Consider the following 27,057-nt stretch of genomic DNA (forward strand, 5'->3'; position numbering starts at 1 on the left):
TCTATGATAATTGTATCTTAAGATACGAAAACACTTAAGAATGGAGACTCAGTGGTAATCAAGTGACAAATTTTTTTCGGTGTATGGACTCAGGGTTGTTGTTGTTTTCTCTTTTTTTGGCCACTCTGCGTGGCATGAGGGATCTTAGTTCCCTGACCAAGGATCGAACCCATGTCGCCTGCAGTGGAAGCACAGAGTCTTAACCCCTGGACCTCCAGGAAAGTCCCATGGGCTCAGGATCCAACAGTGAGATTATGAGTATCTGTCTCAACTTTGGTGTGACTATTTCTGAACCAGACCTGGAAACCATTTCACTTGTGTTCAGAAGGCTGGTAGAGTTTGCAGTTGACTCAGACTGACTTAGTATGTTTGGTTATCATTCTAAGGAGCCTTTGCAGTGCTTGAAGATCTGTTAAAGAAGGTTCTTTCTTGAAACCTTAAAGCTGAAAGAGGGCTTCTCTGCACAATTTTGTATGTTAGGGTTTTTTTTTTTTTCCAATTTTATTTATTTAGTTTTGGTTGCATTGGCTCTTCGTTGCTGTGCGCAGGCTTTCTCTAGTTATGGCGAGCGGGGCTACTTTTCATTGCGGTGCACGGGCTTCTCATTGCGGTGGCTTCTCTTGTTGCAGAACGTGGGCTCTAGGCATGTGGGCTTCAGTAGCTGTGGCTCGCGGGCTTCAGTAGTTGTGGCTCGCGGGCTCTAGAGCACAGGTTCAGTAGTTGTGGCACATGGGCTTAGTTGCTCTGTGACATGTGGGATCTTCCTGGATCAGGGCTCGAACCTGTGTCCCCTGCATTGGCAGGCTGATTCTTAACCACTGTGCCACCAGGGAAGCCCCTGTATGCTAGGTTTTAAATTTAAATTGAGAAATTTGTGTATGTCTACATTCATAAGCAAAGGAGTTCAGAAAAGCTTGAAAGAGGCCTGTAAGAAGTGAATTTGAATATTTCTTTCTGGTGATCCTTATTTTTTTCCAAAGATGCAATTAAATAAACATTACTTTTTGAGTGATAATGATTTTTCTATAGTTTGATCAGAAGATAGAACAACATATTTTCAGACCCCAGTGTTTCAAAGTATGTGGTATTCTGTTTCACAGTCCTACAGTTGATAAGTATTGGTAGTCTGTAGTAGCATTTGGTCTTCAGTAAGACACGCTGGCAATTACTGTCTTTAAGAAAAAACAAGGGACTTCCCTGGTGGCTCAGTGGTTAAGAATCCGCCTGCCGATGCAGGGGACACGGATTCGAGCCCTGGTCTGGGAAGATCCCACAAGCTGTGGAGCAGCTAAGCCCGTGCATCACAACTACTGAGCCCGCGTGCCACAACTACTGAAGTCCGTGCGCCTAGAGCCCGTGCTCTGCAACGAGAAGCCGCAGCAATGAGAAGCCCGTGCACCGCAATGAAGAGTAGCCCCCTCTCACTGCAACTAGAGAAAGCCCACGCACAGCAATAAAGACCCAACGCAGCCAAAAATAAGTAAATAAATAATTAAAACAAATCAAAACAAAAAAACAAGTAAGTGGTGTGTTGATCGTTAGTATTTGTTCTCTGCTGCTTGGTACACTCTCCTGCAATCTCTTCCTTTCCCGGCTGTTATTTCCTCCATTGGATAATGATGCTTTCTCATCTCACAAGTGCCCTGTGCATTAAAATCGCTCATTTCTCTCTTTTGTCCCTTAATCTCTCCTCCAGATGAAATCCATTTCTCTCGTAACTGATAGCTAATCCATAATTATTTGATTAAGGTAATTCAGAGTAAGGGTGGAATGACTGATAGACCTAATCCCAAGGTACATTATGTTAAGTTATATGTATTTTAAAGTGAAAAAATTTGTAAAACTAAACAAAAAAACCTGTTGACTCAAAGAATTAGCAGGTGGTTTAATATATAGAGATTGCTTATTTGCCTTGTTACTACAGACTTCCTTATTTTTTTTTTTTTTTTTGGACTCCCAGTGTCTAAGAGAACGTATTTCTTCCTTAGCAGAGTTGAGAAAAGGAGAAAGAATAAGGGGAAGAGACAGGACCTTTTCAATTTGACAAATAGGTGTAGCTACTTCTTGACTTTTTTCCTTCTCCAGGTCTTCCCTCCATAATCTCACTATATATTTTTTGTTTGTTTGTTTAAATACTCTTCTTGTGAAATGTAACTCATCTCTTAGTTGCAGGTTCCTATCTCCCAACCTGCCAAAAGAAATTCTCCTAATTTATATGTTGTTAAATTACATGTTTTTTTAATGAAACTTACGATTTTACTTTGTTTTTCAGAATGGTTATAAGTTCTATTGACACAATGGATTTTTTCCATCAAGGAGTAAGAGTCACTACTAAATGTGTCCTGTTGTTGAAAATGTCTCTAATAATACTAGTCTCTATCTATTGATAATATACTATATGCCAGGCACTGTACTGAGCATTTAATATACATTATATTTCAGTTCTCCCAGCAACCCTTATATAAGGTAAATATTTATATTTCCCTTTTAGAGATGAGGAACGTTCAGAGAGAGTAAATAATTTGTCTAAGTTTATACTACTTATAAATGGTGGAACTAATTTTAAAGCCCATCTGCTTTTGATTATACACTGTTTTCCTCTGCATTTCAAAAGCACCTTAAATATTTTGGTGCCTATACCTACAGTGCTTTTTAGAGAGTGTGCAGCATGTTGAGTCTAGAATTTTTTTGTTTTGTATATGTGCGTACTCCTAAAAGTGTTTTACGATTCATTTATTCCACTTCAAACTTTTATTAATGCAGTCAGTTTATTATTGATGAATGTTTCTTTTCAAGGATGGTGCTATGTAGCATCTAGCATAAAGTAGTAGATGCCTAATATTGGCCGCATGGATAGAAACAACAACATAAAAAGAGGTGACAGATAATGTAGGGGGTATTCACATAAAAATTCATTTCTTTGGGAATGTGAGGCAGGAATGTTCCTCATATTACAGCATGCTGCAGGGCGGGGTTAGAATGCAAACTTTGATTAAAATCACCCAAAATCTTCTATTTCTTTGCTTTACAACCACAAGTTTTTGCCAGCTGAGAAGAATAATGGAGACTAATGATGAATGCATTTCCATCTGCTGCTGCTGCTGCAAAAAAATACCCAAAACAACATTTAGACAGTTTCATTCTTTTTAAACCTGGATAAAAAGGGTGCTTTGAAATGAAGAGTAAATTAGTGGCTAGCTAGTAAGTAGTTATTAGATTCCTGGGCTAGAAGCCTGTTCAGGTGATACTGACAGTGGTAGCTGCCAGTTAACAGCTCAGTCTCAAATAGTTTCTCCCTGGGGGATAGTATAAGCATTCAGGCATTCTTGGGAGTCTTTCCTTTTCACCCCCAACTGAGAGGTTTTAGATAAAGGTGTTACTTTCCCTGAACTACTTAGGTTTTCTTAGGCTGTCAAGGTCAAAAGCAAACCAAACTTTTAGAATTATCTGCAGTAGATCCTTTTACTCATTGGGACATGAGAGAACTAAGGTGAATTTTTTGTTTTGTTTTGTTTTTTTTGCTGTACGCGGGCCTCTCACTGTTGTGGCCTCTCCCGTTGCGGAGCACAGGCTCCGGACGCGCAGGCTCAGAGGCCATGGCTCACGGGCCCAGCCGCTCCGTGGCATGTGGGATCTTCCCGGACCGGGGCACGAACCCGCGTCCCCTGCATTGGCAGGCAGACTCTCAACCACTGCGCCACCAGGGAAGCCCCTAAGGTGTTTTTAATAGCTAATATCTCGAATATATTGCCCTCCCTGCCAGCTGCTAAAGCTGGAGGATGGGGGGCGTGGATTGAATTGCTGTGTTTACAGAATAATTGATGGTTTTTGATTCTTTTTGACATTGTTATGGTTTTTCATGGTTGCCCCTCAAGATTGATTTCGGGTGGCCTTGGCCTGCAGCGGCTTGAAGCAGGGTTTCGGTTCCTGGCCAGAGATTGAAGTCAGGCTGCAGCAGTGAGAGCGCTGGATCCTAGCCACTAGACCAGTGGCCAGTGACAAGGCCCTGGCCCTTCTTCGGCTTTGTAGAAATGAATTCCCACAAAGACAGAAAGAAGTGAAACAAAGTATTTATTAGGAGGAAAAAGAGTATGTGTGAATAGGCACACACGGGTGGGCTCAGAGAGAGTCCCACCCTCATGGTAGTTTAAATCTCTTATATGGGGCATTTCTTCTAGGTTTCCATCTTGCTTTGTCTGGTTCTGAGTCCATATTTGGTTTATCTCAGGGTCCTCCCACATGTGTGCATGCATCTCTTAGCCAAGATGGATTCTAGCGAAGAGGCCTATGGGTAGGTTGACATCACTCCCTTTCTGACCCAAGGAGCCTTTCTGCGCATGTATAGTCAGGAAGTTCTCCTTGACTTCGAGAATGAGAAATACGTGGTCTCTGTCTGTTATCTGGGCAGAGCTCAGCTCTTCTCTCACTCCTGCTGTTTTGGAGTATCTGTCCACAGGGGACAAACTCCAGCTGCCCAGCCTGGGGTCCATTTATCCCCTGCCTCAAGATCACTTCAGCAGCAATATAGTATAGAAGAATTTCATTAGTCCCTTAATACTGTAATCTAATTATTAGTAATTAGATCTCTGGGCTCAAGTGAGTAGATTAGTAGTAACCTATATGCCTTACTAATTTTTAATGATTTAATTTGTGGTTCTTTGGTGTTGGCCTCCAGGTTATTATATTTGTGGAATGTTGTATGATGGGCATTAGGATTATCTACTTTCATCAGGGAGTGAGAACATAATTTCTTTCTTTAATTAACTACTTAAGGTGATTTTGGACACTTCTGCTAGTGTGGTGTTATAAAAAAATTTTAGAAAGAGGATAATAATCATACGAGTAGCTAATAAATGCTAAGTATTTACTGTGTGCCAATCATTGTGCTAAGTGCTTTACATCTGTTATCTAATTTAATCCTCATTGCAGTCTTATTAAGGGCCATTATTATGCCAACTTCACAGATACAGAAACCGAGGTATATGGAGGCTAAATAGCTTGCCTAAGTTACACAGTATGTAGAGCTGGGATTTGAATGGGAGCAACCTGACTTCAGGGCTATAGCCCTTAACTGCTCTGCTATACATCAAACTGATGCCTTCTGTTTTATACATAATATAGCTCTATTATTAAGATTTCCACTCAAAATTCTCCCATGTAGTTTCCTGTTAGAGTCTGTGTGTACAACTTTTCCATTTCTATTCTCATATAACTTTCATCTTTAGTTTTAGTTTCTTGCCAGTTGGTTTCTTGCAAAACTTTTAAAGCTTTTACCATTTTTATTCTAGCTAAGAGGATCGTGTCACCTTGCTGACCATTTAACATATGTGCTTTAAAGTTGAGGGTAGTCAGTCCTTCGCATCGGTAGACATGAGCAGTTGAAGCATTTATACTTTATTTTGGATTATATTTTAAGTTTTTGGGCAGATTTGCCACTTGAAGTTTATCTTAGACACATATAGAAATTAATTTTTATTCTGTAAATGTGCCGATGGGGAAATTCTGGAAGCATCCTGTGCAGAAGAGAAAAAAATCCACTCAGAGTTTAAGATTGGTCATGCAGAATTTACAAGGTGGGTGGGGGGTATGGATAATCCATATATAGGCTGTTGAATTAAAAGTTTTTTACATTTTTTTGTCCTTAGAGTCAACCTTTATATCACTGTTATTGGGAAATATCTGACTAACTAAGCTTTTACTCTACACTTTAATTCTGGGAGCACGATATCTAAATCCATGAAATAATCTTCATACAACAAGATGTTATTTTATTGTGTTTGGGGATTACATGCTCATTCTGAATTTCGACAAATTGTGATTAACTAAAGTGAGCTACACATCTTTGAGGTGACATAATTAATAGTCATTTTTTTTTCCCCTAGCAAGTACTGGATAGGAAGAGTAGGTAACTATTTAATAAAGCAGCCACTGGGTTTTCTTTATCTTATATGAAGTGTTAACCTTTGTATTTTGTATTTTGCCATGGAAGGGGCATTTGCTTCAGATTGAACTTAGTCTTTCTTCTGGAAACCTAAATATGTTTAAGCATTGTTTTGGAGCAATAATAAGCTGGAGGTCCTACACATAATATAATTTTATTTGGAAGCTTTTTAGTCCTGAATAAGGAAGGAATATAATAGAATAGGAATATAATAGAAAGCCAAGGAGGCAAGTATGACTGAATTCTATGTAATAGTTGTGGAACTCATGATTAAATGTCTCGTTCAGCCTAAAACAATCACCTGCTTATTAGTGAATGTGCTTCAGTGTCATGAAAAGAAGGGAAAGGAGAAAGGTATTTGTGCATCTTTGTGGCAGGCACTGTGCTAGTATTGTGTTTGCATGTTAACTCAAGTCCTAGGTTAAAAACTTCGTGTTATTATCTCTTCTTTTTGAAGATGAGGAAACTGAATTTTAAAAAGCAGATGGCTTGTCTATGGTTAGAACTAATACTTGCAGAGCTGGGATTTGAACCCAGGAATATCTTACTCTGAGGCCTGAATTCATATCCTATGCTTTCTGTCTTCTTTTGGATTTTCTTCTTATTCCATTTTTACCCTTTAACTTTGTTGGAAGTTTTCAGTTTTATTTCTTTTCTTTTAGTGGCTACCCTAAGAAATATTAATATGTATACTTAACAAAGTCTAAATGTAAATAGTATCTTTACCCTCTTCCTGAACAGTAAGATCAACCTCCTTCTGATATAAACTATTTTTATTAGATGTTATAGTTCCAGGACTTGATCTTTTAACCCCAGAAATAACAGAATGACAGTGTTTAGAGTTACCTATATGTATTTATCATTTCTTTTTTCCTTCTGATCATTTGCCCATTCCTTCATGCTTATCACCTGTAAAATGAATTGGTTTTTAGCCATCCCCCCTCCCTGCCTCCCCCCTTCCCCACCCCATGGGGCTTTCTGTGGGAAGGCCTCTGCTCTGGCTCTTTGCCTTGCATAGGCCCTTAGTTTTGCCTCCTGTTACTGTATTTCATATGGCTTCCATTCTCACCCCAATCAAGTTCTTACCATCAGGACTATGCAAATGCCCCTAGGGCATGCTGGCTTCAGAACTAACCTCTCTAGATTTGTGCTTTCTTATCATTCCTGCCCTGGGAGCATTCCTTTTACTTTATTTATAGCTAGCTCTGCCATACATTTTAAAAAGAATTTTAAAATATTTAATGTAGCATTTTTAGGTGGTCTCCACCCATCTGGTTGCCAGAAATAGAAGTTCATATTGTCATTGTGCTTGATTGGAGTGTTTTGCATTGGCCCTGGAAGGTAGGGAGAGGATTTTTGATTTATTTTAGTCTACTGTGCCCATTCCTAGTAACTGGCAAAATTCTTTCATTGAGAGCATAAGAAATAAACTGAAGGAGAATGATGGCGTTCAGGACATGTTACCCCCAAAATATGGCACCTTGACCTACTGAATATTTTAAGCTGAAGGAATTTGAGAAATGTCAGGTACAGGTCCTGACCTTCCCCTAAGCAGGTCATAAGACACCTCAATGTATGAGGTGTCCTCCTAGTACACTGAGGAAAAGAGCATCCTTATCTCCTAAGACAGAGGAATGCCAGAGGAATCTGAATGAACAGTTCTTGCTAAGTTTCCCCCAGTTTACTACTCTTAGCTCATACACATTTTTTTTTTTTTTTTTTGCGATACGCGGGCCTCTCACTGTTGTGGCCTCTCCCGTTGCGGAGCACGGGCTCCGGACGCGCAGGCCCAGCGGCCATGGTTCACGGGCCCAGCCGCTCCGCGGCATGTGGGATCTTCCCAGACCGGGGCACGAACCCGTGTCCCCTGCATCGGCAGGCGGACTCTCAGCCACTGCGCCACCAGGGAAGCCCCAGCTCATACACATTTTTGTCCTATCATATTTTTCCATGACTCTACTCTTCATCAAACTTGGTATGAAAAGACTCAGGTTTAACCATTTCTTTGGTCTTTATTTCCTTATGAAGGCTCCTGTGTCACATAAAACATATTAAATCAATTTGTATGCTTTTCTTTTGTTAATCTGTCTTTTGTTACAGAGACCCAGCTGAGAACTTAGAAGGGTAGAGGGGAAAGGTATTCAGGTATATCCAGAAAGTTTCTGGTGACCATGAAGGGATGGCTGGGACACCCCACTCGCTCCGGAAGCTGCATTTGGGATCTTGGGAAAACTGACAAGTCAATGAAATATAAGAATTCTTACCAAAGTCAGCTCTTCCAGGTCTCTGTCTATAGTGCTCAGTCAAGAGAGGAAGGTAAAAATTCTTTTGTCCATTCTTTTCCAAATTCAGATTAGCAGGAGAAAAACAGTTGTAAAAATTAGCTCTTTGAAGTTTGACTCTTGTGAATTTGGCTTCTGGTAGCTATTGATTATTAATCCTTTCCCTCCCAGGGACAGCTGTTGTTCTCTTCCTTGTCTCCTGTGTGTCCTTGAGAACTTGACTTGGCTTTCCGCCTGCTGGGGCATTCAGGTTATTAAACCTGTATGTGTGGGTGGTCACCTGTCAGATTGGAGGCACCTAGAATACGGCTGGACAGAAATGTGGGTTGCACCCCATTTGTGGCTAACGTCCCACCCACCACTGCCAGTTCTCGGGTGGGGTAGGGAGTTGTCTAAGTCTTTCTTTCTTTCTGCTATCTTTGGGAGTGGCTCTGGATCTTGGGAGGGCTATATCTTCTGTACCCTCTTTGGGGAAGCCTCTTGTGTCCATGATTGAGCCATAAAAGGCTCATTGGTTTTAAGTCCTAAAAGGCTTAATAGTTTTTAGTCAATTAAAATAGGCATACCTTTGGTTTAAAAAAAAAAAACTTGCAAATATGTACTGTTTGCCTTGTGTTGAAACCTGATGATAAGATATTTGAAAGGATGTATTTTTTCCAAGAGCTCTATGGTCAGAAGTTGGCATAATTGGAAGCTGATATTCAGCACTTTATAGGAGTTTTGTTTGCTTGTTTGTTTTTTAAAGTCCTCTCTGTTCTTCTTTGGTCCTGCTCCTCCCATGGGAACTTTTCTAAATTGACTAAAACTCCCTTCTGGAACTCTTGCTGACTATATGTTCCAGCAACTCTGTCTCCTTCACTTCTGATTGGCATAATTTTGCTGAGGATAATTTGGAAATTCATTGGCTTCTTTGGGAGACTTAAGATCTCAAACTGGCTCCTCTAGACCTCTTTCTTCCATTGCTTATGCTCCTGTTTTCTCCTTTTGCCACCCTTGATCTTCCATTCAATTTCCTTGACTCCTTGGATAGGTCCCTCTTCAAGCCCCTGTCTCTTCCACCCTCTTCATCTCTGCCACACCTTTTCCACTCCAGCACCTCAGTTACTTGAACTTTAGGCTTCTGCTCTCAGGGGACCCAGGCTCCCCCCAGAATAGCTATCTGAGGTTGAAAAGGAAGAAGGCTAATTGGATGGAATATTTTATGTACTCAGAAGAGCTTTAGAGACATCCAGCTGCTAGATGTCTCCTCAGTCACTTGCCTAAAATATAGTTCACAGCCTCCATAAGAATATATATATCAAGGAAAGTGAAAATTTAAAAAGTCTTCTCCACAAATATTGGTAGAAAGCATTAGCCTCATATTGAGTAAGTTACCTCAACTGGTCCCATTTGACAGAAACACAGTTCAGATAAAGATATAAATAAAGTGGATAAAATCCAGTGATTTTGTATTACTGTGTTTTACTGACATATGGCTAAAATTTTAGAATGAAAGCTATAAAATCTTTGTTTGCATTTATCTGTATATATGTGTATGTCTGTGTATGCATGTTATGTATATGTGCTGTTTTTCCATCTCTGGAAGGTATTACCAAATTAATTTATAAAATCCCTTAAAGGAGTTCTGTTCAGTTTGGCTTGGAGATAAATGAGCATTTATATAAATTAAGTATTCCTAAAATTCTCAGGAATATAGAAATTAACCCAAACTTTTTTTAAGTTCACATTATCTGGGCTAAACTTTGGTAAATAAAGCTAGTTTTAATATTCTTGGTAAAATAAAAACAAGTATGCCTTCAGAGTTGTCATTATTAAATATAATGCAGACATTACATTTTTTTTTCTACCTAGGCTTACTGGTTAAACAAGCTTATATTGTCTCTAATAGATATTTAAGATTATGAAACTATAAGTCCAACCTGAGAACGAAATGTGTAATAAAAATAAATTGCTTGATGTATGTCGAGCACAACAGTAAAAAGGAAAAAACAAAAACAAACAAACAAAATAACCAGGTGGGGAGACTCATGTTTAACTTTTTAGATTCTTTGCATTTGTGATATTTTTTATACTTGCCTGATTTGTCAACAAGAAAAATAACCTAAAATGATGGCTAGCTTTGTTTAATGTCTCATGAAATTTTCATGAGTAAGTCAGGCATAATTGTTAAGAATAAGTGAATTAATGTAAGTAGGATAAAAGTTTATAAGTGAACTTTTCAACAATAATTATATTTTATAATATGTCTACTTAAAAATAATTTCCAAAATCTTTCTGGTAACTTGAAATATACTAAGTTATGTTAGAATGATAGATATTCATTGAATATCTAGATCATTTCCAAATAAGATAAAATACTGAAACATTAATTTGCTGAACAAAACTTCTCTTCATTTGGCTTCCTAAATTTTGTAGAGACCAAAGATATTTGGTTCTGTTAGCAAACACGTTCTGTGCCACACCAAAAAGCTATACTAAGAGGAAGCATATGCCTCTAGAAATTGTGAAATGGTGTATTTATAAATTTGCGAAGCTACGACAGAATGTTAGTATGTAGTAGGCATTCACAATTGCATGCTTTCTAGTTTTCACTGAAAATTGGGTTACTAAGGATTAAGGATTCTTATCAATTATGTCAGTGAAACTACTAGGAATAATGAGGACAAAGGAAAAAAAACCCTCTGTATCCGAAGTATACAAGGAAAATAGGATGTGTTTCTGATAAGGAAAAGTATACACAGTATGAAGAATGTGTTTTTGTTAAGGGAAAAAGAAAGTAATTTTATCCTAAAATAGAATGACTGGCTGTTCCACAGTGAGAAAGAGGAAGAGTGTGGGACAAAAACAGAGTGTATATAGAAAAAATGGGGGGATGTAAAAGGTTTGAGGAAAAGGAATTGTATGTGTGGTCAAGCTTCTAAGATTGAATAGATTTATTTATAAGTTAAAGAAAAAAAAAAGATGAGCCTTAATATCAAAAGTATACTGTGTGTAACTAGAATGACAAAGTTTTCTTGGATTATTGGTTTCTCTCATTAAGAAATTGTAAAAAGGTTTTTCCTTATCTTTCAAGTAATCTGTTTGCAGAACCAAATTTTGTGTCTTATCAGAATGATTTCCTGTACTTCACAGTTGTCTTTACCATATCTTTGATTACTTAAGATTAAACAAGCTAAGGGTTTGTAAACACCTGTATAATCTTCTGTATCTGCCTTTAAGATTTTTTGTCACTTTGGTTAAGTAGACAATTAAGTATTATTTTATAATCATCTGTGATCCTGTTTAATCAACTGCTCAAACATTTTGACATTTTTGACAAACTTCCCTAAATCAAATTTTAAATAAAGTCTTTTTTTACTTAAACTAACTTTGGGGTTTCCCAGAGGGTCCTCAGAAAAATCTCAAAAGATTTGTCTCCCACCTTGTAAAAGAGAAATGTTAAACTAATTAGGTTTATTTGATATATTAAACTGCATGGGAAGCATTGTCAAAGTGATGATAAATCTTTAGATTTATTTGTATGGGGACATGTTATTAATATAAGTATTTCAGAAATGGTATGAAGTTGATAGAATTGTCAATACTTGATGTTCAGCATTATGTTATCAGTCAAAATTCTGGTTGTGTTAAAACATTGTGTGTCACTGAAATAAACAAATTTCCTTGTCAATTACATTATAATGACATCTCATCAGATCTTTAACCATGGCCATTTCAAAGTCTTTTGTCATTCACAGACAGGTGTGTTTCACTCCTGATTCTTCCCTGAAAGTGTTTACAGTCAGCTACAAGGGAGACAGCTCCATGATGCCATCACTTGAATAACTGAGACCAGGCCAGTGGACTAAGAATTTTCTGAAGTAATGAAGAAGTTCATGGATTCATAAAACTGCTAACTCAAGATCAAACAGAACAAGTATTAATTACATGAGATTGAATGAATTGATGGGAATAATTGTAATTTTTTTAATGACTTTTGTTTGAAACATTGCTGCTTCTTTAATGTTTTGTTTTTCTCTCTTAAGCTACCTATAAGTTACAGCAATTTGGTAAAGTATACCTTTGTGAACAAAGATGAAATGATTACTTTTCTCCCTACCTGATCCTTCCAGAATTCAGAAACTCTTATTGAATATTTTTATTTTCATGGCATTATAGTTATTTGCATAAGTCCAATAAGAATCTGTTTTCCTTGTAATAGGACATAATAAAAACACTGGTTGTATTACCAAGGCTTTAACTGGAATGTTATATTGGAGAATGATATATAAAATTATATGTGACCAGACAGATTTAAGGAACTAAGGTGGTCTTTATTAGAGCTAATGCTTATAAACCCTCTTGGAAAAAAAACCAAAAACCAAAAAAAAAACCTGGCCTGGTACCTGGTTTACAGGGTACTCAGCATTATAGGTAAGTGAGGAAGGTCACTTCCAGGGAGACGCAAGTACCTTAAAATATTTTGGGAACTCAAGAAGAGAGACATTCAGCCAAGTCTATATGTATTGAAGGCAAAGTCTGGTGGCAAGTTTCTGGCTTGGGTACCCAGCCTTGAGAGGCTTTTAAAAGTCTAATTTGAGATTCCTTATTTAAAGGTCTAGCCAAGCAAACTTAAAAAAGGTCTATATGGTCAATCACTATTCTTGCTGCACTTATGTAAATATCAGGCCAAATTGAACAAGACTAGGCTTATTTTGCAGACAAATTAGTCATTTATTATCTTTGCTAGAAATGGGGGTGACTATAGAGAGAAAAATAATGTTTCAGTAGGAAGCTATAGCACACCCTTATGGGTCTGAAGTTCTAGTCCTGTTCATTGTCTTTAAGGTTTTATCTACCTGTTAATGTGACTGGATCCTGAATTCTTCTAGTTTCCTCCAGTGTTTGGCTACAACTCTCTAAATTAACATTTCCAGTTTTTCTCCCACCCTTCTGACTTGGAATCACTGAGAACTAAAACTGTCCTTTCCTGAAGCCCGGAAGCTGAGGCTGGCTGACTTGATTTAAACTTCAGAGAAATCACTACAACAGATCATATATGGGCAACCTTCATGCCTGTTGCTGTGTGGGCCACTCAGAAAGTTCATGGAACACCTGATGACCTCACCAGAGACATTTTAAACTGCACACCAGGAAAATCCATCAGATTGCTACTGCCTATCCTCACTGTATCACCTAAAGATGCTTTAAGCCCAACATCTAGAAGTCTTAACTGACTGCCCTCTGGACTCAAAAACTGAGTTTATGTTTGTTCTAACCATCAACCTTTGTGTTTTTTTTTTTTGTTTCCATAGAAATGCCCCTTATTAAATGCTTGATTACTCGCACCATGTACTCCTACCTATACCACCACCTCCTGAAATGAGACACAACTGTTTGAATGGACTGACCAATTTCCAGGACTGAGGTTGATTCAGTGGGTTATGGGACATTCTGCCAACTCAGTTTCTGGACTATGAAACTTCTTGGGGAAGTTTCATATGGAGAATGACAGGGTTTAGGACATGCTACTCCAAAATATGGCACCTTGGCATGTTGACTAATTTAAGGTGAAGGAATTTGAGAAATGGCAGGTGCAGGACTTTCTGACCCTGAAGCATGCCATAAAGACCCTCATGTGAGCGATGCCTTACCTATGCCCAAAGGAAAAGGGTTAGATGGATGGACATTGAGAAGAATTTGAACAAACTGGCCTTGCTAAGTTTCCCCCTGTTTACTACTCTTAGCTCATACTCCTCTTTGTCCTATCCTGTTTTTCCATGACTCTCTACTCTTCATCAAACCTAGTATAAAAACGCTCAGACTTAACCATTTCTTTGGTCTTTATTTCCTTATGAAGTTTGCTGTGTCACATAAAATTTATATTAAGTAAATTTGTATGCTTTTTTCCTGTTAATCTATCTTTTGTTACGGCGACCAAGCTGAGAACTTGGAGGGGTTCCTCTCCTACAAGACCAAATGGTTTCCACCAAATCACTTTCCAAAAAACTTTAAAAAAAACTCCCTTTACTGGAGGCTTATATTGACTGCCCTCTGGAGGAAGAAAAAAAAAAATCTGAAAACAAATCTTTTAATGGGACATTAAGTATTGTTTTCTTTTGCATCTTATTCTGAGATAAACATGAACTAAGGATTACTTGATACGAGCATGGATCGCCACTTGTAAAGCTCAGGTAGGAGCAAATACTCTAAGAAGATTTATAACATTAGTCTGAAATTACAGCGAACATGTAAAAACTTTTTTGTATTGGAATTTTGCAGAGTTTGTTCTGTGGACTTCTTCAAGGGGCTCAGTAATCTTCAAAGAGGTGATAACCATACTTTATCAGTTCTCTTTATACATTTTAGGCTCAAAAATAGTTTTTCCTCTTTTATAAAATATTTATACAAGAGAAATTTTTCTCATGTGTGTTTTAATTGATCTTCAAGTGAGAAAATCATGCATTGTGAAAAATAGTGCCTGTACTATTTTTTACTTGTTATCCTTATTTAGCAATAAGTATTAGGAGGACATCTAGAAGTAGAAAATAACTTTAGAGCAGTGTTTTCTATATTCTTGTCTTTCGTATAAACTTGTGATATGATTATCTATTTAAGATGTATGTGTTTTCCTTTGCTCACTAGATAAACACTGTAAAATAATATTTTAATTGAAAAGATGCTTAACCCATATTTTTTTAATGGGTTAAGATTAATGTTTAAGTTATTTCTGTAGTGGGCGGTGTTAATTTAGTGTTTTTGGCAGTGACTTTGTTAGTACTAATAGAAAAGGTGAGCATTCAAAGGGAAACAGTTGTTTGCTTTGTGAGTGGTGATGTTGAATAATGACTAAGTACATTCATTTGCACAGCCAGTATAAACTCCAGACAGATATTTCCGTGCATTTTCCTCAATGGGAAAAGTGATTTAATCAATGGGTCATGTGATTTGGTGTTTATCACTGACTTGAGTATCTTCAGGTCTTACAGATCACATAACTTGACCATGAAGTCAAGCGGCTGTTTCAAAGGACTCTTTGCAAGTAGATTTCATTTTTTTATTTTTTGGGCCATTGCCATGAAAGGAAGATTGTACAATTTGTGTATGCATATTGGAACTTATTTCCCTCCCTCCTTTCCTTTCTTCCTTTCTTCTGCTTTCTTTAAAGCAAGTTTCAATGGAAAGACTTCTATAGTACTTTTTGGTTGGTATTCCCCTCATGGTCCCTGCCATTAGCAGATTTAGCTTTGTTCTATGGCTATTAGGCCGTTACATTTTTATAAATCTAATAGCGTGTATGGTAATTGGCGGCTCTCTTTTAGAGATGACAGTAAGTCAGCATCTGTGAGACTGCGACCTCTGCATTTTATTTAGATCTGCTCCCTGTCCTTTTGTTTTAGGGTTGATGGAGAAGGAGCCTAATCCCTAAAGAATGGTATCTGAGTTTGTGAAGAACCTGCCAAGGTTGTTGTGGTGACATGTGACTGATGAACTCTTGGATTTAGACACCTGCAATGTTTTCAACATATGTTTAGTATTAAAATCATTCGTGGGTCCTTTCTCTTGCAGGATATGTATACATACTAGTTGTATAGAATCTTTAATACGCTGACCTTTGATTGTACTGAAGTGAAATGCTTCTCTGATGATTATTCCCTTAAAAACTAGGCTATTTCTTTTTTCTTTCTTTCTTTCTTTTTTTCCGAGTTGCTCAGCTTGCGGGATATTTGTTCCCAGACCAGGGATCGAACCCATTCCCCCCTGCAGTGGAAGCGCAGAATCCTAACCACTGGACTGCCAGGGAATTCCCTAGGTTATTTCAACATTCAGAATTTCAGCATTATTATCTGGTAAAAGCTACTATATTTTAAGTATTACACAGTTTGGCATTTATATACACACATACATATATGGAATTGTGAATTAAAGTTAGGAAAAAAAATGGGAAGATTATATCAGAGGCAGTGTTTTTTTTTTTTTTGATAATAAATGTATCTTAAATTTAACAGATGATCAGAGGCATTTTTTTTTTTGATAATAAATGTATCTTAAATTTAACAGATGTATACTAAATGCCCATATAGACTGTTTGATGCTGGATAGAATTTATAAACAGCCATAACTTCTTCTCCCTTATCCTTAAAGACCCCACAGCTGTACTTGATGAATGTAAGAGTTGTAGTAGTTTAGATGAGAGAGGGATTATCACAGGACAAAGAGATTAGAGAAAACTTTATGGACATAATGACCTGGCTGGGATTTGAAGATAGGATTTGGAGAGGCGTAGGTGTAGAGGAGGAAATACCCAGTAGAGGGAGCTGGGGTGAAGGTGGGACATTGCAGGTGTGTTTAGTGTATGGGACACATGTTTAGGGAGTAGGGAAGATAAGATTGGAGCTGGGACATGTAGGGCACCGAATACCATCCTGAGGAAACTCTAAATCTTGTGGAACTGTGAGATGATTGATCATCCATCCATTAACCAACCAACAGAATAGGGTAATGGGTAAGAGCCCAGACCCTGGAGGGCCTAAACTTCCAGGTTTGAGTCCTGATTTACTACTCAATGGCTTAGTAATCTTGCACAGGTGTCTGGACCCGCTCTGACAGGGCTTGGTTGGTTTGTGATGACAAATTTGCTAAATCACTGTGTCATTGATACAGTGTAGATACAGGCAATTCCATCACAGCAAGGATCCTTCCTATTTCCCTTTTATAGCTATATCCACTTCTTAACTCCTGGCAATCACTAATCTGTTTTCTATTTATATAATTTTGTCACTTTAAGAATGTTGCATAAATGAAATAACATAGAACGTTTTGGGTTTGGCACTTTTCGCTTAATTATCTGAAGATTCATTAAAGTTGTTTAATGTATCACTTACTTTCACTGGAAGATAGAATTTGATTTTATCAAATTTTCTAATGTTTAAGGTCTTAATAGTTCTTATAAGAAAGAACCTGCATTTTGTTTAAGTTCTTAATAGTTCTTACAAGAAAGAACCCGCATTTTGGGTTACTGGTTATAAAATATATAGAAAACTATCTTCTCATCACTAACAAAAATTTTATTATTTTACTTAGCAGTTTTTCAGTTGAGGATTTTTTAAATGAAGGATTGTTTTATATAATTTTGCTTTCTTTTGGATACTGTTAAATTAATTTTAAGTTAAATTTAAAGTGAAAATAAACACAAGATAAATTAGACTAAAATTTTAAGTTTAAATTTAAATAAGATAAAATCGAAAAGCACCCCAGAGGAATCACAGTTAATCCGAACAGTCTTGTACCCATCCAAGGAATGGAATGGAAACATCGAGGGCTCTGTGTTTGACAACCCTACCCGTACCACATGTAGTGGGGAATAATTTTCACAAAGACAAGGTGGATTGATGTCTATTTGTTTTGTCATTGCTGTTGTTTTCTTAATCATAAAAGTGAGTTTGGAAAGCGTGCTGGACAGCCAGAATCATAGCCTCCACAGCCCATTACAGACTGAAAGTGGAATAGATCCCTGTCTTTGAGAATAGACCTTTAATGAAGTGGTATGGATAGTTGAGATAAGTCACAAGTACAACCTCACAGCAGCAGATAGAGTGGCAAAAGTGTGGGTATTATATAGGTCCTTCCAGACTATCTCCTTTTTTGTTCAGGGACACTTCATGGGCTCTGATCTTGGGTTCACAGTATTTAACGTTTGGATAGCCCACAACTACGCTCTTGTACCTTGCTTATTATGACCATAATAATGGTCATACTTTTTGATCTGTTGTTGGACAGTTTAGTTATGTATTCAAACTGCATGGCGAGACTTGTAATGGAGAGTGGTAAACGGGGTTTGGCCTGCGGAGAAGGGAGTAGGAAAGGCTCAGGCCTGCTGCTGTGCCTAAGTCTTTAGAATTTTGTCCCTTTGGTTCCTGACCGCTTTCCTCATAAGACCACTGCTTTGCCATGACCATGTGAAATTATGATATGATGTTGGGGTATGAGGCATTCATTTCATGTTATGAACTGGGGTCTAAATTCACTTGACAGAAACCAGACTACTCCTCAGAGACCCTTAGTGAAGTAGAATTGGAGCCAGAGGACCTGGGCTTGATTCTTGGCTCCTCCTCTTACTATCGGTGTAACTATGTGCAGAACATGTTGTTGTTCTTAATCTATTTTCTCTTTAATAAAGGGAAGGATAGTTATTTCTATTTCAGGTTATTGCTGTGAAACTTAAATAAGGTGCTAAGAGAGGATTTTATAAAGTTCTAAAGAGCTATTGAAATGTGAAGTGTCATTGGTAGATTGTGAGTCTTTGGAGGCAGGCACTGTGTCACAAGTACCCACAATGCTAAGGCACAGGTCTTGAAGTTGTGAGCTCTGTGAGGGCAGGACCTTGTTTGTTGCAGCACTGTGTACCCAGCATTTTTATACAGTTGTGCTAATCTCGTGTTCTCTATTTCTAAGTGTAAGAACTTATACCATTTTTTTTTCTGTTTCCCTATTTCCTCAGAAGTTTGATTATTCCTTCTCCATCTTAGGAAAAAATGATAACAGAGCATAGCACCCTATTCTATGGCTGGATAGATAAGCTAACTCTTTGTGGGCTAATCCCTAAAGTAAAGAGGAGGGAAGTTAACAACAGGTTCTCTGTCTGCATCAGATAAAAAGGAGGAAGATAGTAGATAGGAATCTGGAGGACACACATATTGAAAAGAAAAATATTAGGGTAAAAGCTAGGCAGACACAGACAGGCTTAGCAGTTCAGTGGAGAATCCAGAAAAGGAGTTTGGTTTGGGTCCAGGAAAGATAACCTAGATCGTAATGGGGTACACGAGGCCTTACTGTGGAGACATTCTGTCACAGCCACGTAGTGCAGACTTTGCTTACACATCTGACATGCCATCCAGGCTGCATGCTTTCAAAATGCTACCCTCTTTGTATTTTTATGTATGTTTACAGTGTTTGTATACTGATAGTTAAGACTTTATATTTTTAAAAACATGCTCCTATGACTCTTTTTAGTAAGCTAAGTATATCTTTCCTAAAAGTGAACTATTGACTCATATCCTGGCTCTGTTACTTGTGAGCTATGTGATATTTGGCAAGTTAGTCAATTTCTTTTGAATCTTTTATCAGCTGTAAAATAGAAAAATACCTTGCAAAATTGTTGGGGTGGAGAAATATTTAAAGTGCCAAATACAGTGCCAGGTGCACAGCAGGGATTCAGTTAGTGATGGGTAGTATTTTTTGATCTAGGCTTAATGTCTATTTGTATGTCATTTGGCAGTACCTTCCATTAATATAATGTGAGCGCTAACTCATATGAGTGTCACTCTTGGGAGTTTCAATATTTATTTTTTCGATTAAATATATACTGTGTTCTTTCCTAGATTTGTGAGAGAGCAAGACACCATATTAGTTGTGTTGAATTATTTGCAGTAACTCAAAAGGTATATATTAGCTGTCATAAGCAGCTTCATTAAAAAAAGATAATTTCAAATTTTGAAAGGGTCATTTATTCTTTAATTTTACTTGGGTTATATTTGTATCCCTGACAAAGATAACTAATAGTCCTCTCCAACTAAATTGGAGTCAAGCTATAAGATATACCAGTTATATCATCTTCTCTCTGTACTGGAGTTGTCATCTACTCCCCCCACCCCCTGCCCATCTTTGGTAATACAGTTGATTTTCCAACCCTAATGATCACTACTGTGCTTGATGATATGGACAAAGTAAGTAAGTTGTTGCCTTGCAAATATTAAAAATTTTTTTCCCAAACTATTTAAAATATATTTTGTTTAAAAACAAAACGTCAGATACATTTGGAAACATCTCAGCGCGGACTTTGTTACTAGGGTGGGAAGAAGATAAACTTGAAAGAAATGGTGTGCAGTTGTAAATTTTATACTTCTTTTAGGTAACTTTGGCATCTATTTAGAAATTTAGCTTAATTCAGCAGGCATTATGGGTTTCTATTTTGTATTTAGGATAGTAGCAAAAAGTATCAAATAAAGCAAATAGAGCTTGTAGTTAAGTATGAATAATTTTGACCCTTGAGATAGAAGGAATATGGTGTTTCATTCTCTGAGCACAAACTTGGTACTGGGAACTTTTAGTGACCATGAAGGTAAACACAACTGGGAAAAAAAAATCAGGCTTAAATTCTTCTATTCTAATGACGTAAGTGAGCACACTAGAGTTTAGAAATATTAGTACAGGGAAACTACTGTGACTGTGAAGGTTTCCTACTTTAGCTTTATGTTGGTAAGATAACATTGCTTGATGAATTCTCAGTAAATGTAGAGAAGTAGTAATGTGTGACCAAACTTTAGGATTTACTTGGGACTAAAGCTTTATTATCACTTGAAAGAAAAAATTATCGTTTAAACCGTTTAACATCTGGGAATGATTGTAATTGTGACAGGACAAACCTTACTTTCACTGGAAGATAGAATAGGATAGTGAAAAGAGCACTGGAATGGAAGTCAGAAGTCTAGAATCTCTACTTACCTTGTGTATCTCTACTTACCTTGACAATGGTGTGTTGCTGTGCACGCCCAACTTTAGGGCTTGATGGGTCAGATAACACTCAGTTCATGATGGGCAGCTGAAGTCTCTTGGTAACTTTCTACTTTCTACTAAGGCCCAGTAGCAGGCCAAAAATTGTCTTGTAAAGGGAGAATGGTTATCTGAAGATGATGTAGGATCTTGCTCCAAAATCCTAAAGGCCTGTTCCATGATTCACTGTAGGGACCTGCAAAGGCTCACACAGCATCACTACCTGCCAGTGACCCTTCAGGCACCATGGGATCTGCAGAGCAGTTTGCACAGCAGCCTAAACCTGTTGTAGGTTTTCTCTGGTTCTGGGCCCCCCCTCAAACCAGCAGCTGTTTCAGCCGCTTGGTAAATGGGCAGGAGTAACACACCCCAGCGAGGACTGTGTTGCCTCCAGAATCCACACTGGCTCCCTAAATAAACGTTGTGCCTCTTTCTTGGTTGTGGGAGGGGCCAGATGTTGCAACCTATCTTTCATCTCAGGAGGGATATCTTGACATGCCTCACACCACTGGCCCCTAGAGATTTCACTGAGGTAGAAGGCCCCTGAATTTTAGTCGGATTTATTTCTTGCCTTCTGATATGCAAATGTCTGACCAATTAGTCTAGAGTAGTTGCTGCTTCTCACTCACTAGTCCAGTCAGTGTCAGGTCATCAGTGTAATGGACCAGTGTAATATATTGTGGAAGTGAAAGACAGTTAAGATCCCTGTGAAGTATACTATGACCTGGAGAGTTGATATACCCTTGAGGTAAGACAGTGGAGATGTATCACTGGTCTTACCAGCTGAAAGCAAACTGCTTCTGGTGGGCCTTACGGACAGTCTGGAGAAAAAGGCATTTGCCGGATCAATAGCTGCATATCATGTACCAGGGGATGTATTAACTTACTCAAGCAATGAAACCACATCTAGTACAGCCGCTGCAATTGGAGTCACCACTTGGTTAAACTTACCATAATCCATCATTCTCCAAGATCAATCTGTCTTCTGCACAGGCCAGATAGGAGAGTTGAATAGGGAGTGGTGGGAATCACAACCCCTGCATCTTTCAAGTCCTTGATGGTGGCCTGATCTCTGCAGTCCCACCAGGGATGTGGTATTGCTTTTGATCCACTATTTTCCTAGGTAGAGACAGCTTTAATGGCTTCCACTCAGCCTTTCTCAACATGATAACCTTCACTCCACAGGTCAGGGAGGAGCCAATGTGGGAATTCTGCCATCTGCTAAGTATGTGTATTGCAATTATGCATTCTGGAACTGGGGAACCCACAGGATGGGTTTGGGGACCCACTAGGCCCTCTGTGAGATGGACCTGAGCTAAAACTCCATTGGTAACCTGTCTTCCATAAGCCCTTACTATTGCTGGAGGGCCGTAGTTTTGGGTCTTCCGGAATCAGTGTCAGTTCGGTGTCCATTAGTCCCTGAGAGGTCTCATTATTTTCTTCTCCTCCGTCCATAGTTACGCTGGTAAAAGGCTGTAGGTCCCTTTGGGAAGGCTGGGAGAACGATTAACAGTATACATTTTTGTAGTGTACTGGGGTCCTTTCTCAAAGGAACCAGGCTCCCTTTCATTTAAGGGGTTTGGGTCTGTAAACTAGCTCAAGTCTGGGAATTGATTGAGGGGCCATGACTCTCTGTTTTTATGATTTGAGTTAGAATTTTGTTCCTTTGACAGACTTTTTTGCTTATTCAGATCAAGTAAGAAGTTAGTAAGCTTTCTGTCTATTTCACTTCTAGCAATACCATGATTAGCCAACACTATAGGTCTGTATGAATCATACTGTTCTAATCGCTGCTTTGACTCTGTTGTCATTACGGTAACTATGCCCACCTTGCCTTTGGCAGCTGAGTGCTGCCACTTGGCCCCTGCCACCCTGGGACCCAATTAATCCCATTACATTTAGGTTTTCTGGTTGAATGGTTGCAGTTCCCAATGTAAGGTCTGGCTTACAGAGAAGAGTAATCAGAAGGCTCTTCAAGGATGCTGGGGCTCCTCTCGCAAATTTATTTCTCAGAGTGTTGGTGAAAGGTGTGTCTTCTGGACCCTGCCATTGTGTGTGAGTAGGTCTTATTTGACAATTCACTCTAACATTCCAGTTTCCCTAAGCCTTTGAGTCCCTTGTGCATTAAATCAAAGGGGACCCAGGGGTCAGGTATTTTAAATTTGCTCATGATGGGCCATCTTTTGATGTTTCAGCCAACCAATCAAACTATTAGAGCCCTTTCTAATGCCCCCAGCTGCAACATTAGATGCAGAATCTTTGCTTAGTGAGCCCATATCAAGAAATTCAGCCTGAATCAACTTTATGTTCCTTGTACTATTATCCCACACCCTTAAATATCCATTCCCAGACATGTTCCGTTTCTGCTTGCATACATTAGAAAACCCAAATAGTTCTTTCGGAGTGCATGTAGCACACATCCTCATGGGTCACACTTCGTACCTCACCTTTAGGGACCTGCTGGGACTTGAGTCTAGTTATAAATCTAGAAGAAAAGAGGGGTGGTGGAGGTGAGTCAGCATTGTCTTACATGGCAACTCCCTCTGGGGAGACCATTACTGTTTCATTAGGCAGAGTGGGGTTAATCCCCTCAGAGGTGGAAAGGCTGATACCAGTGTGGGTGGAGAGGCTGCTACTGCTGGACACCCAGGACTATTTGGTTAGAACCAATCCAGTTCTGTCACATTTAGCAAGAAATTTTACAATATATATGCATTCCTATTGTTATTTAACATGATTTAGTGGAAATAGTATAGGATCAAGATGGAATTGAATCCTGGCTTAATTATTTGTAGCTATGTGGCCTTAGGCAAATAGTTCTGATTTTCAGTTTCTACGTTTATAAAGTAGAGATTATAATACATACCTGTGACAAAGACTGCCAGCTATGCCCTAAGAGCCATTCTTTTTTTTTTTTCTTATTTTGAGAAATGGAATCCCCAGTTCCGCCCCAAGTTTTAGTCAGCCATGACCACCCAGCTACAGCTGCATTTCTCAGCTAGATGCACCTAAAAGGGGCCCTGTGACTAAGTTTGGGACATTAGGATGTTAAAGGAAGAGATGTGGACAACTTTTTGGGTCATCTTCTTAAAGAGAAGGTCATTTGCCCTGGATGTCCTCTTTGGGAAGTGACAAGAATTGAAGCAGAAGCCTTGGATCCAGAGATGGACGCCAGTTGACGAAGATGGCACAACCGACTAGCTAGTCTGGGTTCCCTGGAGCAGAGCTGTTTACCTGCCCTAGATTGCTCACTTACCTTCGAACTGTTATGTGAGAGAGAAATAAACTTCTATCTTATTTAAGCCCTTGTATTTTTGTTTTCCTTTGTTACAGCTGTTAACAGTTTGTTACAGTCTGCCTAAACACTGCCTTAAAGAGCTGTGAAGACTGGAGATTATAAATTCCCTAAGTGTATGACACATAGTAAGTGCTCTGTCAGTGTTTTCTATTGTTTGTTAAATATTTACTTTCTACCTGTTGTGGTGAGGCACAATGCTAAATATAAAGATCATGAAAATGATTTCTATTATCAATGGGTTTAAGAAAATTAAAAACAAGTGTTCTTTCAATTAAAAAGATATAAAATAACTAGCAACAACCAGTTAGAGAACAAAATTTTTGTGGTGTCATTCATAATAGTAACCAAAAATATACTTTATCCAGAATGAAATAATAAGAAATGGGCAAGAGGACCTGTATGAGAAAAATTTACAATTTAATTAAGATATAAAAGAATGTAAAAATGAATGGAGAGATTAAAATATTTAATATTAAAGTGTTTCCATTCTTTTATGTTACTTAATGTTATAAAATGTCTGTTACGAAGGTTAGTTTGTAAGTTTAATTAATGTTAAAGACTCAAGTAATGAGGTAAAGTGTATAATGAAAAACATTGGTCCTTGGCTAACTCCTTCTCAACCTTGGATTGTTATTCCCAGAGGCAACTATTTTTACTTCTCTTTTAGCAGTTTCTTCTGGTGTTTACTTCCATATTTTTCAATGTTACTTATGATCTCATTTCTTAATTTTTCAATTTTAGTCACTCTGTGTTGACTTTTTCATAAAGTAAATGAAGATTTAGATCTTTTATACCCCTCCCCCACATCAGTTCTTTCCCTCTCCCCCTCAACTTTCTTCTCCCATAATAGTACAGTTTTTGGTTAGTCACTGTCTTCATTATTATAATTATGTATCATTCATAGCTGAGCCACAAAGTGATTATTATGATTACATTCACTTTTCCCCATAACTTATTTTTCTTGGAATTTATGGGAAATTTTCTTTCATTATATCTTTGATAATATTTCTTCTCCTTTTTCTGTCTTCTAGAATTTCTATAGTCTAATATTGGATCTTCTGGATTTTGATCTAATTTTCTAGTGTCTGGGAGATTTCCTCAGCTTTATTTTCAGTCTTACTGTAATATATATATTTTAAGTTTCTGCTCTCATTTAAAATTTTCAAAAGCTTTTTCTTGTTTTCTGAGTTTTTCTTTAGGTAATCCCCTGTTCTTGTTTTATGAATACAATTTCATCTCATCTCACTGAATTTTAGATTTTAAAAACGGTTTCTTTGTGTACTGTATAATTTTTTTTTGTTTTTCTATCTGATTTGGTTTCTTTTTTTTCATGATAGAATCATTTTTCAATTGTTCCTCAAATGTTTAATTAATGCTGAAAATCTTAGTGGAAACTCTGTGTGCGTGGATTTCACTCTAGGGCTGTTAGTTGAAGACCAGATTCATTTTATTGAGACATCTCTGACTCTTAAAACTAACAAGCTTTTCTCTTCGACTGATTTGTTTTCCCAAGGAGGAATCCTTGTCTCCTCTGTAGGCGGTAAAAGGCTGGCCATCAGTTTATGGCAGTTGAGTAGGAGAAGAGAGCTGGGGAGTAGGGGTTGATCTCACTGCTTAGTATGTAAACTTGTATTTACTCTCCTTGTTTTCAGTACAGTATCTTATCCTCACACTCAGTGCCTTTAGTCCCTAAGTCAAGTCTGTCAGATTCAGTCTTTACCAGAGAGTAAGTGCTTTTCTCTTGCCAGAGTGAGAGTTAGTTGGAGAATTGGAAAGGAGTGTCTAGTTGTTCCTTTTGTGAACTTTCTGTCATCCTCCTGATTTTAGCCCCACTCATAACTGCTCCATTCTATGCCTTTCTAGATTCTTTATTGTGAATTATTTTCTTGTTGGCATCCTTCTCTTAACTATAGATAGTTAGGTTTCAACTTTATCTGTTCTGCTAAGTCAGAAAATATTCACCCCTTTGCTTTCCATCTTCCAAAATTTTATTAATTTCTTTTGTCTTTAATTTCCTCCTGTTTTTATCCTTAGTATTTAATACTTAAACGTTTTTCCTTTACTGTCTTTTTGTGGAGTTTTGGGAACGAGTGGAGATAAATGTATGTATTATCTTTTAACCAGAAATCTTTCAGTTTTTAAAAATAGTAAACAAAGTTTAAATAAAATAGCATGAAAACAAAAAGACTGGTAAGAGGAAGTAGTTTGATGCTCTCTGGATTTCTTCAGAGGCAAACCTCACTTAAGAATGTCTTGTTTTCTCTCTGGCTCCAGCATCTTTACCCTTTTCTACACAATTGTGTTAGCACATGCAGGGCCTCTGGTGTTTGGAATGCTCAGTTTTCCTGGCTCTTGCAAATTACATTCTTGCGACTACTAAAAATCTCCCGTGTCAAGCATATTCTTATTTTTTTTTCTAAGCCATTTCTGTATGACATCTTAAATTTCTAGTCTAAAACTTGTATTGAGTCTAAATCAGTGGAAATTTTAGTGGTAAACAGTGCTTTAACCTTATATCCTATATATCAGATAACGTTTCTAGTTGCAAATAACAGAAAACCTAACTAGCTAAAACAAAGGGGATTTCTTTCATTTACTTAACTGGAGAGTTTAGAGATAGGTCAGTCTTCAGGTGCTATTTGATCAAGACTCTGGCTCTGTTTCTCTGTAGTTCTCTCAGCTCTGCTCTAATCTTCATGCTGATTTTGTTTTTAGGCTGGCTTTCGTCATGGTTGCAAAATGGCTCTAGCAGTTCTAGGCGTCATATTTCATACCACATCATACAGAGGAGGAGAGGTGTTCTTTCCCAGAAGTTCCCAGAAAACATCTCCAGACGTCAGGGTGAAGTGGGGGATATTACACTGAACACCTTGCACCTGAGTCTTACGCCTTATTGCTAGAGTGAGGGTGGCTGTATTCCCTCCAAACATATAGGTTGTGTGAGGCAGGAGTAGTACTACCAAAGCAAAGTAGGGGCCATGGTCATTGGGAAGGCAACCACAGTA

The 27,057-nt window shown here is 38.0% G+C and overlaps 1 pseudogene; it reads right to left on the reverse strand.

The window, feature by feature from the left end:
- Nucleotides 1-27,057, reverse strand: part of LOC103076452 (splicing factor, proline- and glutamine-rich-like) — an 82,225-nt pseudogene that overhangs the window by 15,036 nt on the left and 40,132 nt on the right.

This window comes from Lipotes vexillifer, unplaced genomic scaffold (genome assembly GCF_000442215.2).
Source record: "Lipotes vexillifer unplaced genomic scaffold, Lipotes_vexillifer_v1.1 scaffold1675, whole genome shotgun sequence".
Lineage (NCBI taxonomy): Eukaryota > Metazoa > Chordata > Mammalia > Artiodactyla > Lipotidae > Lipotes > Lipotes vexillifer.